This window comes from Ambystoma mexicanum, chromosome 1p (genome assembly GCF_040938575.1).
Source record: "Ambystoma mexicanum isolate Mex_15411 chromosome 1p, UKY_AmexF1_1, whole genome shotgun sequence".
Classification (NCBI taxonomy): Eukaryota; Metazoa; Chordata; class Amphibia; order Caudata; family Ambystomatidae; genus Ambystoma; species Ambystoma mexicanum.
In genome coordinates this window covers 966,106,293-966,120,351 of record NC_090921.1, presented here as the reverse complement: position 1 = coordinate 966,120,351, position 14,059 = coordinate 966,106,293, and the positions used below count along the sequence as shown (strand labels likewise).

Here is a 14,059-nt window from a genome sequence, read left to right as displayed (position 1 = left end):
TATTAGGGTGGTACCAACAATCAGAAATGGATATCGTTATTGACCCTAATATCCCAGGAAGTATAACGGAAGTGTCAAGGAGAAGTGACAACAGACCTGAAGATATAGTGACGTTTTCAGCGAGGCTCTAGGTTGTCTAAAAGGATGCGTTTAAAAGATAAAATTGAAGGAAGGAGCTACTCCTGTGGTGTGCAAATACAGGCGTGTGCCGATGCCGTTGCATGAGGTGGTTTCAGGTGAAATAAAGTGATTGATGGTGGAAGACATCGTAGAACCTTTTGTGGCCTCAGAATGGTGCTCTCCCATGGTGGTGGTAAGGTAAGGGAGTGGCGCAGTTCGCTTGTGAGTGGACCTGCAAGCCCTTAATAATTGTGCGGTTGTAGACAGATTCCCTCACCCTAATATTTGGGAGTTGCTGAGTCATATCGGGAGCTAAGGTGTTCCCCACTCAGGACCTTGCTGGGGCATAGCATCAGATGATACTACACCCAGAATCCCGAGATGTCACGAAGTTCATCACACATGATGGGACATTCAGGTTCAAGAAAATGCCATTTGGACTGATTTCAGCAGCTGCATTTTTTCAGCAGGTTATGATTGCTATTTTAGGAGAAATTAAAGGAATGGTCTTTTATCAGGAGGACATATTGGTCACGGAGTTGATGAAAATGATCATGATGAAAAATTGTGTATGTATTGGAGAGGTTGCAGGAGGTGGGCCAAATGCTCCAAAGGGCCAAGTGTAAATCCAGAGTGTGGGAGATAGATTATCTAGGCATAAATTAATCACAGAAGGCATATGCCCAAAAAAGAGTCTAGTAAAAGCAATAAGATGGAAGCTCCCAAGGATAAACATGGTGTGTTGTTGTTCCTTGTAGTGGTGTGATATTATGTGAAGTTCATACATGTTTCAGATTGTTGTATCAACATCAGGGCGCTGTGTAAGAAAGATGCTTTGTTTGAGTGGACAGAGGTTAGTGAGGAAGAGTTTAGTAACATAATTTCCTTTATTTCTAAGGCACCCATATCGGCGTGTTTTGATGCCAGCAAAGACGTTTTCATTATGACAGATGCCAGTGCCAGGCCTGGGTTCAGAACTAAACTAGAAGAAAAAAGTTGTGGAATTATAATTGCATTTGCATCAAGGGTTCTGAGAGGAGCAGAATCGCGCTATTCAGTTATTGAAAAGGAGGCGTTAGGTGCCTTGTGGGCAATAAACAAGTTTAAACCTTTCATATGGGGCAGGAAGTTTGTGGTGTTGAGTGATCACAAACCATTGTTTGCTGTTTTAACCTCTAAGGGTTTGGATGGCATATCAAAGAGAATTCCAAGACGAGTTACCTCTCTACAGGGGCATGAGTTCAGTAAACAGTATGTGCCAGGTAAAGATATCATTATTGTAGAATTTCTTTCACAAAATAGCACTGGTGACACCAATCGGGTGAAAACTGAAGAAGAAGTTGATTGCACCCATGAGGTTTTTGTGGTGTGTGATGATGGTGGGACCAAAGAGGAATGGGAAGCGGCTAGTAGGACGGATTTGGAATTGCAAAAGCTGAAGGATTTGGTTGTGTCTGACTGGGATGGCTGGAATAATGAAGCTGTTTTGGAGGTGATTCTTTGAGTTAACGATAATTTGCGTGTTGAAGGCGGGGATATGTTACGTGCAGGACGGGTGGTACTTTCACCAGGAGTGACAAAAAGACTCCTAGAAGAGGCACATAGTGGGCATTTGGGAATCGTAAAGACCAAAGGGATGCTCAGGTCGGAGTACTGGTGGCCTAGCTTTGATTGTGAGGTTGAGCAATTCATAAAGAACTGCAGTGAGCGTTGGGCATCAGATATAGTTCTCAAGACAGAGTTTAACCTCTTAGGCCCATTGCATTTCCTACATTCCCATGGGAGTTTGTAGCATTGGACATTCTGGGTCCAGTGTCGAAGCGGGGAGTGAATGCATTTATCTTTGTGTTGGTAGACATGTATTCTGGATGAGGTGTTCCAATGAGAAGGGTTTCCAAGAAAGATGCTGCTGACGGACAATGGAGTACAATTTATGTCATGCATTATGAGAGATTCTTTCAGGAACATTGGTGTAGAACAACACACGACATCTCTATTTCATCCCTTCACCAATGGAGTGATGGAGAGATTTAACAGGATGCTGATGCAGGGCATCGGAATGGCTGTGCAAGGGGCAGGGATTGAGAAAAGTGTGTATAAAAGACTGTATATGCATGCAGGTTGGTGGCCCATGCCATGGCAGGATTGGTACCCTTTGAAGTATTAAAAAGGAGGAAAGAAGCCACTTCTGTGTGTCCTCCGTGGTTTGGAAGAATGGCATTTGTATCCTGGTATGAGGAGGCACTTAGAGAGTGGATTGTAGTCAACAATGAGAAGATGAAGGAGAAGTATGATGGTGAGAAGAAAGCACGCCTCACTAGAGTTGAGGAAGGTGACAGAGTGTGTTAATTCGAAGACGCTGTGGAGTATTAAATAGCAAAAGTACATTTGCAGGTCCCTTGCAAGTGAGATGATTGCTCAGGGATGCTGTGCAGTTGGAAGATGGAAGGGCATAGAATATGAGCATGGTGGCATTGGGAGGAGCTAGAGTGCATGGAAGGGGGTGAGGTAAACATTCACTTCTTCGTTCAATCTATGTGCATTAGGACATGAGATGTGTAGTTCTTAGTATGCATAATATGTGTCAATTAAGATTGTAGATATTGTATATAGGTTGTCTATTTAAAAAAATGAATATATGTTGTTGTTTGTTATTAGTTGTGTCCCTGCTTAGGACACTTTCTTTGTTACTAAGATTTAAAAAGTTAATAGCACAAGCATAGACACCGTGTTTGGTTTTAAAAAAAGTGATGCACGCAGACTCCAACTTCTTTACCATTATTCACCTCCATTCCCTTTGACATCTTGCAGGTTAGTCCTCTCCTACCGGCTGCATTCCCCTTCAACCTTCATGGCTCTACGATGGGGACCTATCATGGTCCCTTGTATATCTTTGGATCTTGCCTTCAGATGAAGCTCTGGCTTACTGCACTGAACTATAGCTTGTTGGCTGGCACATGCATCCCAGCTACACATCTACGTCTACACTGGATTGTTTTCTTTAGCTGTGCAATCCGATGGCAGAGACACAGAGTAGGGAAAGCGGGGACGGAGGTTTTGAGGGAGGGACAAGATTGAACGACCACAATGAAGCAAGGTGCACAGATAAGGGCAACCTCTTTGGCTGAAGCCGGTTTTGAGCACCTGCCACTGGTTCCACAACAGTGTCCCCTGTTGCATCGCATGTTTCTCAGTAATATTGTCTGTAGTCAGCATATACAGGAAGGCATGTAGAGTATGGGAGAGAGAAGAGTTGCACTGGACCAAGCAGCACTAATGTACGAGCAGCTATTTACTATGGCATCTGACATACCAAGTAAAACATTTCATGCCACAGTAACAAAAGGATAGACTGGCTGAACTGAAATGCCATTCTAGCCACATAACACTTATTATGCTTGCATTATCATAGCTGCCCAGTAAAACATAGCATGCCACAGTATGAAATGCAGTGCTCGAAATTAGGATTGGATAAGGAGGAGTTACAAGCATCTCCTGGGTATTCAGCAGTAACCGGTTACCAGGAGCTACCACTGGGGAACCAGGAGCTAGTAAATAGGACATAGCATTAGGCAAATTTAACTTCTACATAAAATGCAAGCACATTATTGTATCCATTATTTATGACCCCTTATGCTTTAAATATCATACAGATGTGGCCTAATGTTTCTTTTTTGATTGTCCCAAATGCACAGAGTCAAATTCACATAGTTGTGTTTGCTCAGCATCAGTTGGCCTAAGGAGCCAAGAGTAGCTCTTGGTAATTTTTGGTTTTAAGTTAACCAGGCTCTTCTAGGCTATAAGCAGGAGCTAAATAATTCCCAGCTCCCCTCAGTTTCAAACCTTGGAAATGGCTAGACTCTCTGCACCAAAATGCCAGTCTAGCCACACAACACCACGTATGATAATTGCTTTATCATAGATGTCCAGTAAAAGAAATAATTCCACAGAATGAAACAGCTATACTGGCTGCACCAAAATGACAGTCTAGCCACATATTAACAATTACCAAGCTTGCTTTATCATATATGCCCAGTAAAGAAATATCATACCACAATGCAAAAGGCCTGGACTTGCTGAACCAAAATGGCAGTCTAGTCACACAGTAAGACTTATCATGCCTGGTTTATCATAGATGCACTGTATAAAATAACCTCCCCTCTTATCTCTCCGTCGCCTCCACCAAAATCAGCGCCCCGGGCCGGCACAAACCCAACACAAACACACACACTTTCACTTGCTCATTCAAACACACATTCACAGAGCATTCACTCACCCTCATTCAAGCACACATTCATTCGGCAATCATTTGCTCATTCAAATATGCTTTCTCACAGCATTCCCTCGCTCATTCACACATGCACCCAACCATCCATACATCATACACTTGCTCATTCACACATGCATACAAACACACATAACATAAACACCATACGCATTTTATAAACATACAGAATTCTATACTTTCCTTCAGCCCCGATCCGGATACTGCTCCTGCTGTGACGCGACCTCTCATGACAGAACTCTTCCTGGTTCTTGCACATGCAGGGTGGAGCCCGAGCGCAACTTAGTCAGCACCCTGTTCAGTTTGTATGTGCGGGGAGACACAGGAACACCCCCTCACACATTCAGATGCGCAATTCCCCAGCCTGCATCTGCAATGGGCCATGCAAGGCTGGGGAAGCAAAATTCCCACTGGCTTGCATGATCCATTAGACGTGTGCCCTGGGGAACATAAACTGTTGAAGGGAAACCATGTTTCCCTTTGGCTTTTTAACCCATGGCCCTCCATAATCGGCAATAGTATGGGTGGGTCAGCGCCCCCTCTGGACTAAGCACCCCTGTTCTCATTCACAGAGCAATATTTCCCAAGTCTCTTTGGCATTGGCTAAGCTGTGCATGGTTGCTGAGGTCTCACACAGCTAATGCTCCATTTGGCCCTCACAGATTGATGGAGCTGCTCAGACCTGATAGTTCCCACTTCCTGCTCGACGATGCGAGCAGCGGCTCTGAGCATATTGACTTCACAGTTGCAATGCTAGTGATTCATTCTTTAGCGCTGACAGGCCCTCCAAGACAGGAGCTGTGAGTGTGGCAGAAGACCCTTGCATTGTGGCAGCACTTTTTGAAGCATGCTATATTTTCCGCAACACAATGCATATAAGAGGATCACATGAAAGCTCCAACTTGTAAGATATATGAGGGCTAGCTAGTTTACCATGAAGACAGACCTACAGAAAAGCTCACAGATAGGTCCAGAGACTGTCCAATACAGATGCAGTACACCGAGGCCTTACACTGACAGATGTGTAGCCAGAATGCAAAATGTCCAGCTACGTGTATAGCGCTTAGTACTATCGTTTGCCCTTCTAAGCATTATCCAATTCAACAGATAGGATACATGAGGAGCCAAGGGATAATAATCGGGTCTTCTAGTTCATAGTCAACAAACTAGCCCTACACTTGGTCTACAACTATAGACAAATAGAGACAAGGCCAAGCACTCAACAGACCTATAGACCCATTCACAACCAGCAAGAGACAGTGCGATAGGGAGGTAGATGAGTAGATACAAAGGTGCAAACAGAAGCGAAGAGAAGCATAGTCGGACACAAGGATGGATGGACAGACAGTCTGAAAACACAAGCTGGAAGGATTGCCTGCAGACAGACAGACAAACAGGCTGATCAAAAACTGACGACCAGACTAGACGTTGACATGCAGAAATGTTATTTAGGCCACATTGACTCCAAGGCAAGCAAATTTCACTGGTTGATTTCATTTGATGTTAGCCTTGTAGCATAGATTTTCTCTAAGAGGACTTGGGCCAGAGGGAAGCTCTTACCCTGTACCTGTGCCTTCCCCGTGATCCTGAGTCAGTTCCCTGTCGGCTGTGCCTTCCCTGTGAGCCTCAGTCAGTTCCCTGTCGGCTGTGCCTTCCCTGTGAGCCTCAGTCAGTTCCCTGTCGGCTGTGCCTTCCCCGTGAGCCGCAGTCAGTTCCCTGTCGGCTGTGCCTTCCCCGTTAGCCGCAGTCAGTTCCCTGTCGGCTGTGCCTTCCCTGTGAGCCTCAGTCAGTTCCCTGTCGGCTGTGCCTTCCCTGTGAGCCTCAGTCAGTTCCCTGTCGGCTGTGCCTTCCCTGTGAGCCTCAGTCAGTTCCCTGTCGGCTGTGCCTTCCCCGTGAGCCGAAGTCAGTTCCCTGGTGGATGGTGGAGCCTGGGAGTCTTAACCCTACTATAGTCACCTTGCAGAAATGAGCTTGTCAGGACTCTAAAGATACCGGCTCAAACGGTGACTCCCACAGTGCTCACTTTCACATCCTTCATAGCAATCTTGTAACTTGGCCACCACTTGTGGTTTTCACTTTTATTCCGTGGTAGTTCCCATTAGGACCACCTTGCTTCTATTTCATTCATAAATATTCATTATTTGTTCTTGTTTTATACAGTATCCAAATATACCCTTGCTATCTTTCAATCACTTCAGTGGTACAGGTTTGAACTTTCAAAAGCATTGATTACAGCTTGCAGGTTGATCGGTATTCAAATACACTGGCTTTGGCCTTCCACCATACTTATAACAGTTCCTAGCTTGCTCAGCATTCACACATTCTTGTTTCCAGTCCCCAGAGCACACCCCAGTATGAGTTTTCCCAGCATGTCACTCACCGGTATTGTGCGGCGGCTCCTTTGGGTTTCCCCGGTTTCGCTTCCCAGCTCCTCTTTGCTCTGCCTTCCGTTTGCAGGAGCTACCACAAGCAGTGTTCACCATCCTGGAATGTTGTAGCGCGCAGCTCTGCTCTTCCCCAGAGGAAGCTACCGAGAGCAGCACTCGCTTTCTTGGAGACTTGCAACGATCGGGAGGCTTCAGTGCTCCACAGCTCCTGCTGTGAGTACCGGACAGGGGGGACAGCAAGGTTTCAGACCCTCTCACGGCTAGCCTTGGTCCTGCCATCTTTTCTGCACTACTGCTCTGCACGGCTTCTCTCGCGCCGGTTCCTCTCCAGCCCGCTCCACTCCTCCATGCCACGTCCTTCTCTCCAGGCCGCCTCTCCTTTTATGTGGGGCGGCCACCCTTTTTATACACCAGGGACTTAGAAAATGATTGCCGGTGTGAGTCTTTAACTTTGATTGCCTGATCATGATAAAGCCTATCTGATGGACATGCCTGGCTACAACTGAACTCCTCGGAGGCCTTCTTCCTCGTCTCAGTACCAAAGTGGTGTTTAGGGAAGTTTGAATGAATGGAAGTGTGCATAACTCCGGGTTTTATCCTCCTCATCCCAGTATTCAAGAGCACTGTCTGGGGATATTTTGAGTGGAATAATGGGACAAAGACTGACAGCAGCCCATAAAGGCATGGGGAATAGAGGCTTCACTTTGACAAGGGAAAGGGGGATTCCATGTCTCAACCAAAGATATCCTCTCCCCACTCCCCAAGTGCCCTCCACCCAGGTGATCCTCCCTCGCATGTCCACCCCCAGGATCGGGATAGAAAAGCGATGGCCTTTCCCTGTCCATCTAAGGAGAGGACAAAGGGAGAGAAGAAGTGAAGACGTCCTCAGGTTCCTTACACCGCATGGTAAAGTAACTCATCAAACTATCCCAGATTGTCTAAGAAAGTGGCCCACTTTGACCAAATAACCTGGCACACACTAGCATTTTGCGTTTTAGGTTTGGGCATTGGCCTATTGCCCTATAGACTAGCCCGAGCCTGAGAGGGTCCCATTCAAAACTGTGTGCATCATCTTAAAAGCAGTCCTCCTGAACAGCACCAACATTTCTGGTGGCTAAACTTCACACCTCTGGAGGCTCTCACGTCTCATGTCGAAAGTCCATACAAAAGGTTGGAGTCAAAGCTAGTCTGCAAACAGAGGACCTGCAAATGGTCTTTCTCCTGCCACGCTTGACTGTCCAGAACTCATTGTTGCAGGTTTCGGAACGCCGCCGCAACCCCCCAGTACCGCAAAACACAAAAAACGTGGCCCTTCCATCAGTACCTTCCTGCATGACTAAATCCACATTTTGAGCCCTTCTGCCAATAGCACTGCACTGTTGTCCAAAAACGTCATGCCCAAGCTGGCTTCCACATGTTGTAAGTCGCTCTGGTGCTCTCGAGTTAGGTTAGCGCCATACATGATCAAATACATCAATAAAAATGTGCAGGTTTATTATTAACTGGAGACAGGAATGGGTCAATTGACCAAATTCTTTTGTGGCGTTCCCCAGAGTCCGCCTCCCTCATTCATTTTAACATTTGTCAGCCCTCTAGTCTACGTAATATCAGATAAAGGCTATCCCATGTCAATCTCATGTTTAATACACTCAGACACATATTAAGATGGATTGTTACCCCATCAATAAAATGTGTTGACAGTACACCTGGAGAATACATTTAGAAATCAATTGTGTTTTTATGCTTCTCACATTACCATCATGTACACAAGTCAATTTCACCTTAAGTCCATACTTTTTAAAGACATGTTTTTCTCTTTAATGTGGGTTTTGTCCCCTATTAATTCTGTTTTGAAAATTGCATGCATATTAAGGAAAATCCTTTCTGGGGGACCCTAAAACTCTCGACCCTAATCCTTCTTTATTGATGCCTTCTTGGCATGCTTGCTGTGGACGGCAGGCTCTGTCGGTGGTCTATGAAAGCCATCTAGTTTTGGCATGCAAACGTAGGTCCTCATTACGAGTGTGGCACAATTACCAGTGGTCATTCCGCCAGACTTGGTTATTGTTACTGTCAGAAGACCGCCTCAGAACTGAAGGTAAGTCCTCTAGGTTTGGCAGTGGGGTTATACCCAATTATGGGATCCCGTAGGACTTCATTGGGGCATGGAGAGATTGGTGTTCCAGTGATGCTTCTGCGAGTGACAATTCCTCAATTTCTTGGGCCGTCAAAGTGGAGAAAATACTTACAGCCAAGTGCTGAAGCCAGGTCTGTTTCTTGGCCCGGGCAAAGTGGCTGACTGCCTGTGCCACAAATGCCCACCCTCGGGTGGGATCGAACTGCCCTGGGGGGTGTGATTGCTCTGGGGCGACCTGAGCGAGTAGCAGCAGGAGGTGCTGTCTCTTACGTAATGTAATATTAGATGCCTGGGCCACCATTCTCTCAAGCTTCGCGCCGCTACTTGGGTACGAAAGGATGCCTCTCACTTGGATTCACTTGGATTCCAGGATTCCAGCCGTGAGTCTTCCAGCAGGAGGTGGGTTAGAAAACGAGGAGGAAAGGCAAGAGGATAAAGGAGAGGGGTGAAGAAACCTGGAGGGGTGAATACAAGATGGGGAGGTAGGGGGGGGTTCAGGGTGGGCCACAGGGTGCTGTGAAGAGAGGGGGGCAGGGGACAGGTGCTGCCTGGGCCTCTTAAGTCCTGAAAAGCTGCAGTTTCACTGCAGGCTGATCTGACTCAGCCCCTGGCTTCCATATGCATTGAGTGAGGTCTGATCACAGCACGGTTGGGTGCGGGTGTGCTGGAAGAGAGGGGGGTTAATAAATGTAACAATAAACTCCATTGATCCACTGTGCAGGTATGGAGGCCTCTCACAGGCTTCCTTGGGGAGTGGGGTGGGGGTATGTTTGGTTAAGTTTTTATTTAAAAATGACTCTTGTAGTATCCTGTGATACTAGGTGTGTGTTGTGTCAGCCTGCAGGCTGAATGGAATGTGGGAATGTTATGATGCGTGTAGAGTGTTGTGGGACGAGCGTTCTCTAGGTGACGGTTGGGACACTTTTGGAGAGATGCAGGAACTAGAAGGATGCTATTAACCACTCTCCTATATCTACCTTTACCTGTTACCAAGATACAATAAAGAAGCACTTCCCTTTGTTACCTACCTGGTCTGGAGTGGTTCCTGCTTACTCACCAAGACCAGGGTGAATACTTCATTTGGCGAGGAGGATGTTTTAAATGTGCCCAGAAGAAGTGAACGAGCTTGGAGAAAGCTGAAGTCCTGATGCCTGACATCCGGAGGTACTGTACAGCCCTTCAGGAGCTTTGCCAAGAGGGATCAGTGGAGTTCTATGGAGTTCGGCAGCAGACCAAGCAGTGGTTCTGGAGTACTGTGAAGTCACTCCATGGAGGTTTTAAGAAGCCAGAGGATTTGGAGACTGGTTAGGACCAGTAAAATCCATGGTAATTCCTCTGCTGTTCCGAGCGCCGTTGCGTTCAGTGATAAGTACGGAGCCTTATGGGACTTCTGTTCTCATTGTGATGCCGTGCCAAATATGGAGTCGAGTGCAGAGGCCACAGAAGAGATTTAGGGCCAGGTGGAGGTGCATGGGGAGAGCTAGAACGCACGCATTGGACCCAGCGCCATCGTCAAGCTTCGTGGACTGCTGAGACACAGGCACTAGAGGAGCGGCCTTATGAACGTTGTCTGCATGCCTCCTCACGCAGACCTGAGAGTTGTTTCGAGAGATGGAACATTAAGTTATCTTCACCGAGCTGGTAGCAGGGTTTGCTGCACAACGTTTGGCCCAGAAACGTTCATGATGAGAGAGGAGGCGGCGGTTACACCTAACATCAACAGGCTTTCTCAAGGTGGCGGTTGTGGTGCAGCACGGACAAGCGAATGACCGTTCTTTGGCAAGGCATGTAAACGGGACGCGATCCTATGAACTTCACAGATGTGCATGAACAGTTGGAGCGGCAAGTCGACAGCAATAGTGCAGCGCCGTGGCCTACTGTTCTGAGAATTGATGTTGTCTGTGCATATCCCTCAGCACGGGAGAAGGGAAGTTCACTTTGTAGCTTTATTATATCTGCTCGCGGCAAGAACGCTACGCTGTATCTGCGGGCAGTCAATTTTAGAACTACTGTTACAGCTAACATTGAATTGTTGAAATATTACCGAGAAGTGTTCCTGAGTGGAAATTGCGCCTCAAAGTTAATGATGAGCAGTGGTGCAGCAAAGTAGTGTACATTCAGTAATAATTACAGATAGATGGAGATCATATGTTCTTCTTAGTGACAGTGGAATTCAATACAGACTCTAATGATGAAGTTGCTAATTCATCTTTCAGATGAGATTATCATGACTGCTTACGCAATGTTAGGGAATATTATGATTTGCTCATCTTGGATCTGGCACTGTGATGTGTCTGGGATGCAAGCTAGGACTCTAAAGTCCACGGTTACTTTATGTATGCAAGCACACAAAGTGATGATACAGATTTTAAAAATGATATCTATGTTTTTCATGGCTTTTGCATGATCCTAGGGTGTGGAACAGAGGGTATTCTTCAAGTTTTGCAAAATGATGCAGTCCGCTTGGTAAGAAATGTGAACAGACGTGAGCCTATCTCAGGGCATAGGAGCAGTCTCCACTGGCTCCCAGTGAAGGCTAGGACCCATTTTAAGGCCCTAACCATTGTACACAAATGCTGTTATGGACAAGCGCCTAGATACTTGAAAAAATCGGATGAAAATACATACTGCCCAAAGAAGCACTAGACTTAGTGAGGAAGTACGCATGATTGTTCCATGCAGCAAACGGGTCACAGGAGCTGGGAGATTCTTCCCAGTTCAGGCACCCACGGCATGGAACAAACTCCCGAAGGTTTTACGTGCAGAAACAAATTTGTTGAATTTCAGGAAACGCCTGAAAACTCTCCTTTTCTAATAAGCTTGGTTTTTGGCGATTCAACTCTGGCTTCTCGTTTCTTGTTCTCTTTGCTCTCTTTCTTTCTGCACCCTGGTGCCTGCGGGCTCTGGCGTGATATAAACGGACAAATTAATAAATAAATGTTGGGCAAAATGTTTACAGAAGCAGTCAGACTTATGCAATTGTAAATACGGGTGATGTTAATTGCCAGAGCTATAGGCAGGAATTAAATATGATGTTTAAAAAGGAGAATGTCAAGATGAACTGCTATAAATTTGGGGCAAGGAAAATTCAGTGCCTCTATGTATTGTATACACTTTGTTTTTGCAAGTTTAGCAGATGATGTCACCATGATATTGTGTTATTAATGTGTTGTGTGGCAACTGGGGTGTGCTAAGAGATGTGGCACGCTAGGCTGAGGGGCAATACATGTGTGTTTAGGGGAGTGCATGCATGGTTAATTGTTGAATTGTGATTGAGTGGGGAATGGCCAACCGTACAGTTTAGATACCTTAATATAGTTCCAGTGTTAAGGTTTAAGGAATTCTGGAAGTTGTAGCACTTCGTGGTGTTTTAGAGGTTAGTTAGTAGTTGTGATGCGCAGTTAGTAAATCCCAACAGTTTCAGGAAAAGTCTGGTTATTGGAAATTACGCTAAATTTTGTGGTGCGCCTGCCAGCAGTTTTAAGGAAGTCTGGGTTCAGTGGTTGTTGATGCACAAATAGTGTAAATCCCAGCATTAGTGGTCCATTAGAAGTCTGGTTATTGGGAACTAGGTTTCACTTTGGGGTGCCCCTGGCCAGCTGCCGTCGGGAAGCCTGGGTCTTGAGATTATTGGGAAGTCTGGTTTGGATACAGGTAGCAATGAGGTCGTACCTGGCCTGCAATGAAGTGGAAGTCGGGGGTTGGAAATTGGTTCTGTGGTTGGCGCACCTATCCCAGCAGATTCGGTAAGGAAGTCTGTCTTATTTAGAAGTCTGGGTTTGGATTCAGGTTGTTGTACCTAGCCAGCAATTTAGCGGACGTCTGGGTATTATAAATAGATTATACGGTTGGTGCACCTATCCCAGCAGGCTTGTTGTGGCATTGCACGTTCCACAGAAGTGCTGTTTCTATTATGGATGTCTGGTTGCCAGCAGTGTTTAGTGTGGCAGTCGAAAAGTGTTGGTGCCACTATTCGTAAAATTCTATCCAATTTGCACAGTTATCATAAGGACTTAGGGCATAGCTAACCTTTTGTTCTTGTGGTTATCTGTGATTATTCTTTGCGCAACACTACCTTGTGTTGCAGCTGTTTTGTGTGATCTTTGTCCTGTAAGTACCTTTTCTATCGGTTTCTTACTTCATGATGTTTCTTTGATGAGATGATGTTGTGGTGTGACTTCATATCTATGGTTTCCTTGCATTTGCGTGAGGTTATGATTTGGGACAGTATACAGAAGGTTGGGATGTTTCCTTTGCTTTCTTTTGCAAAGGGCGAGCAGTGTGCTTTATTGGAGTGTTGGGGTCAGGAAGTGGCGGGTCCTGAAATATGGTGATAGGATTATTGGAAGGTTTTGCTAGTTAGGTAAGTGTATGCTCTCATGTGAGCGGTTGTGCCCGAGCGTGGCATGCCTGGGGTTCGGGGAGGCAGTCAGGACTGAAGGTGTCTGGCTAATCACTTTAAGGATGTTGATATCTGTCCTAATCATTTGGGCACAGCAATTGTGGCCTATCTTTTGCTTGTTTAAAAGGAGGAGGATGTGTAGTATCCTGTGATACTAGGTTTGCGTTGTGTCAGCCTGAAGGCTGAATGTAATGTGAGAATGTTATGATGCGTGTGGAGTGTTGTGGGATGAGTGTTCTCTAGGTGACGGTTGGGACACTCTTGGAGAGATGGAGGAACTACTAGAAGGATGCTAGTAACCACTCTCCTATATCTACCTTTACCTGTTACCAAGACACAATAAAGAAGCACTTTCTTTTATTACATACCTGGTCTGGAGGGCGTCCTGCTTCATGATTACTCACCAAGACCAGGGTGACTACTTCAACCCTCATCTTTAGATGCTGTTGGATAGGGTAGAGCTCTCTCCCGTGCACTTACAGGATATTCGAAGCCAAGTACATACTTTGTCAATACTAGTCCGACTTGTCATGCCAATGAAGTGCTTTGTATTGCGTTACCTGACTATGCAGGCTGGGCACGGTGATGGGCATCGCAAAGGCACTGCATTTCCATCTGGGCCATGACTTGTCGCCTTCAGCAGCCCTTTCTGGTCTGGCACATGTAGTATTGCCTTTCTCATTATCAATATAGGCCTAAAATCCACCCACTCCTACCCTGAATGCAGT

At 46.0% G+C, this 14,059-nt stretch overlaps 1 protein-coding gene across 4 annotated transcripts in view; it reads left to right on the top strand.

Moving 5' to 3' along the window:
• SMPD3 (sphingomyelin phosphodiesterase 3) overlaps positions 1–14,059 on the top strand; it is a 1,269,436-nt gene that overhangs the window by 411,909 nt on the left and 843,468 nt on the right. The gene's annotated exons all lie outside the window — the stretch shown is intronic.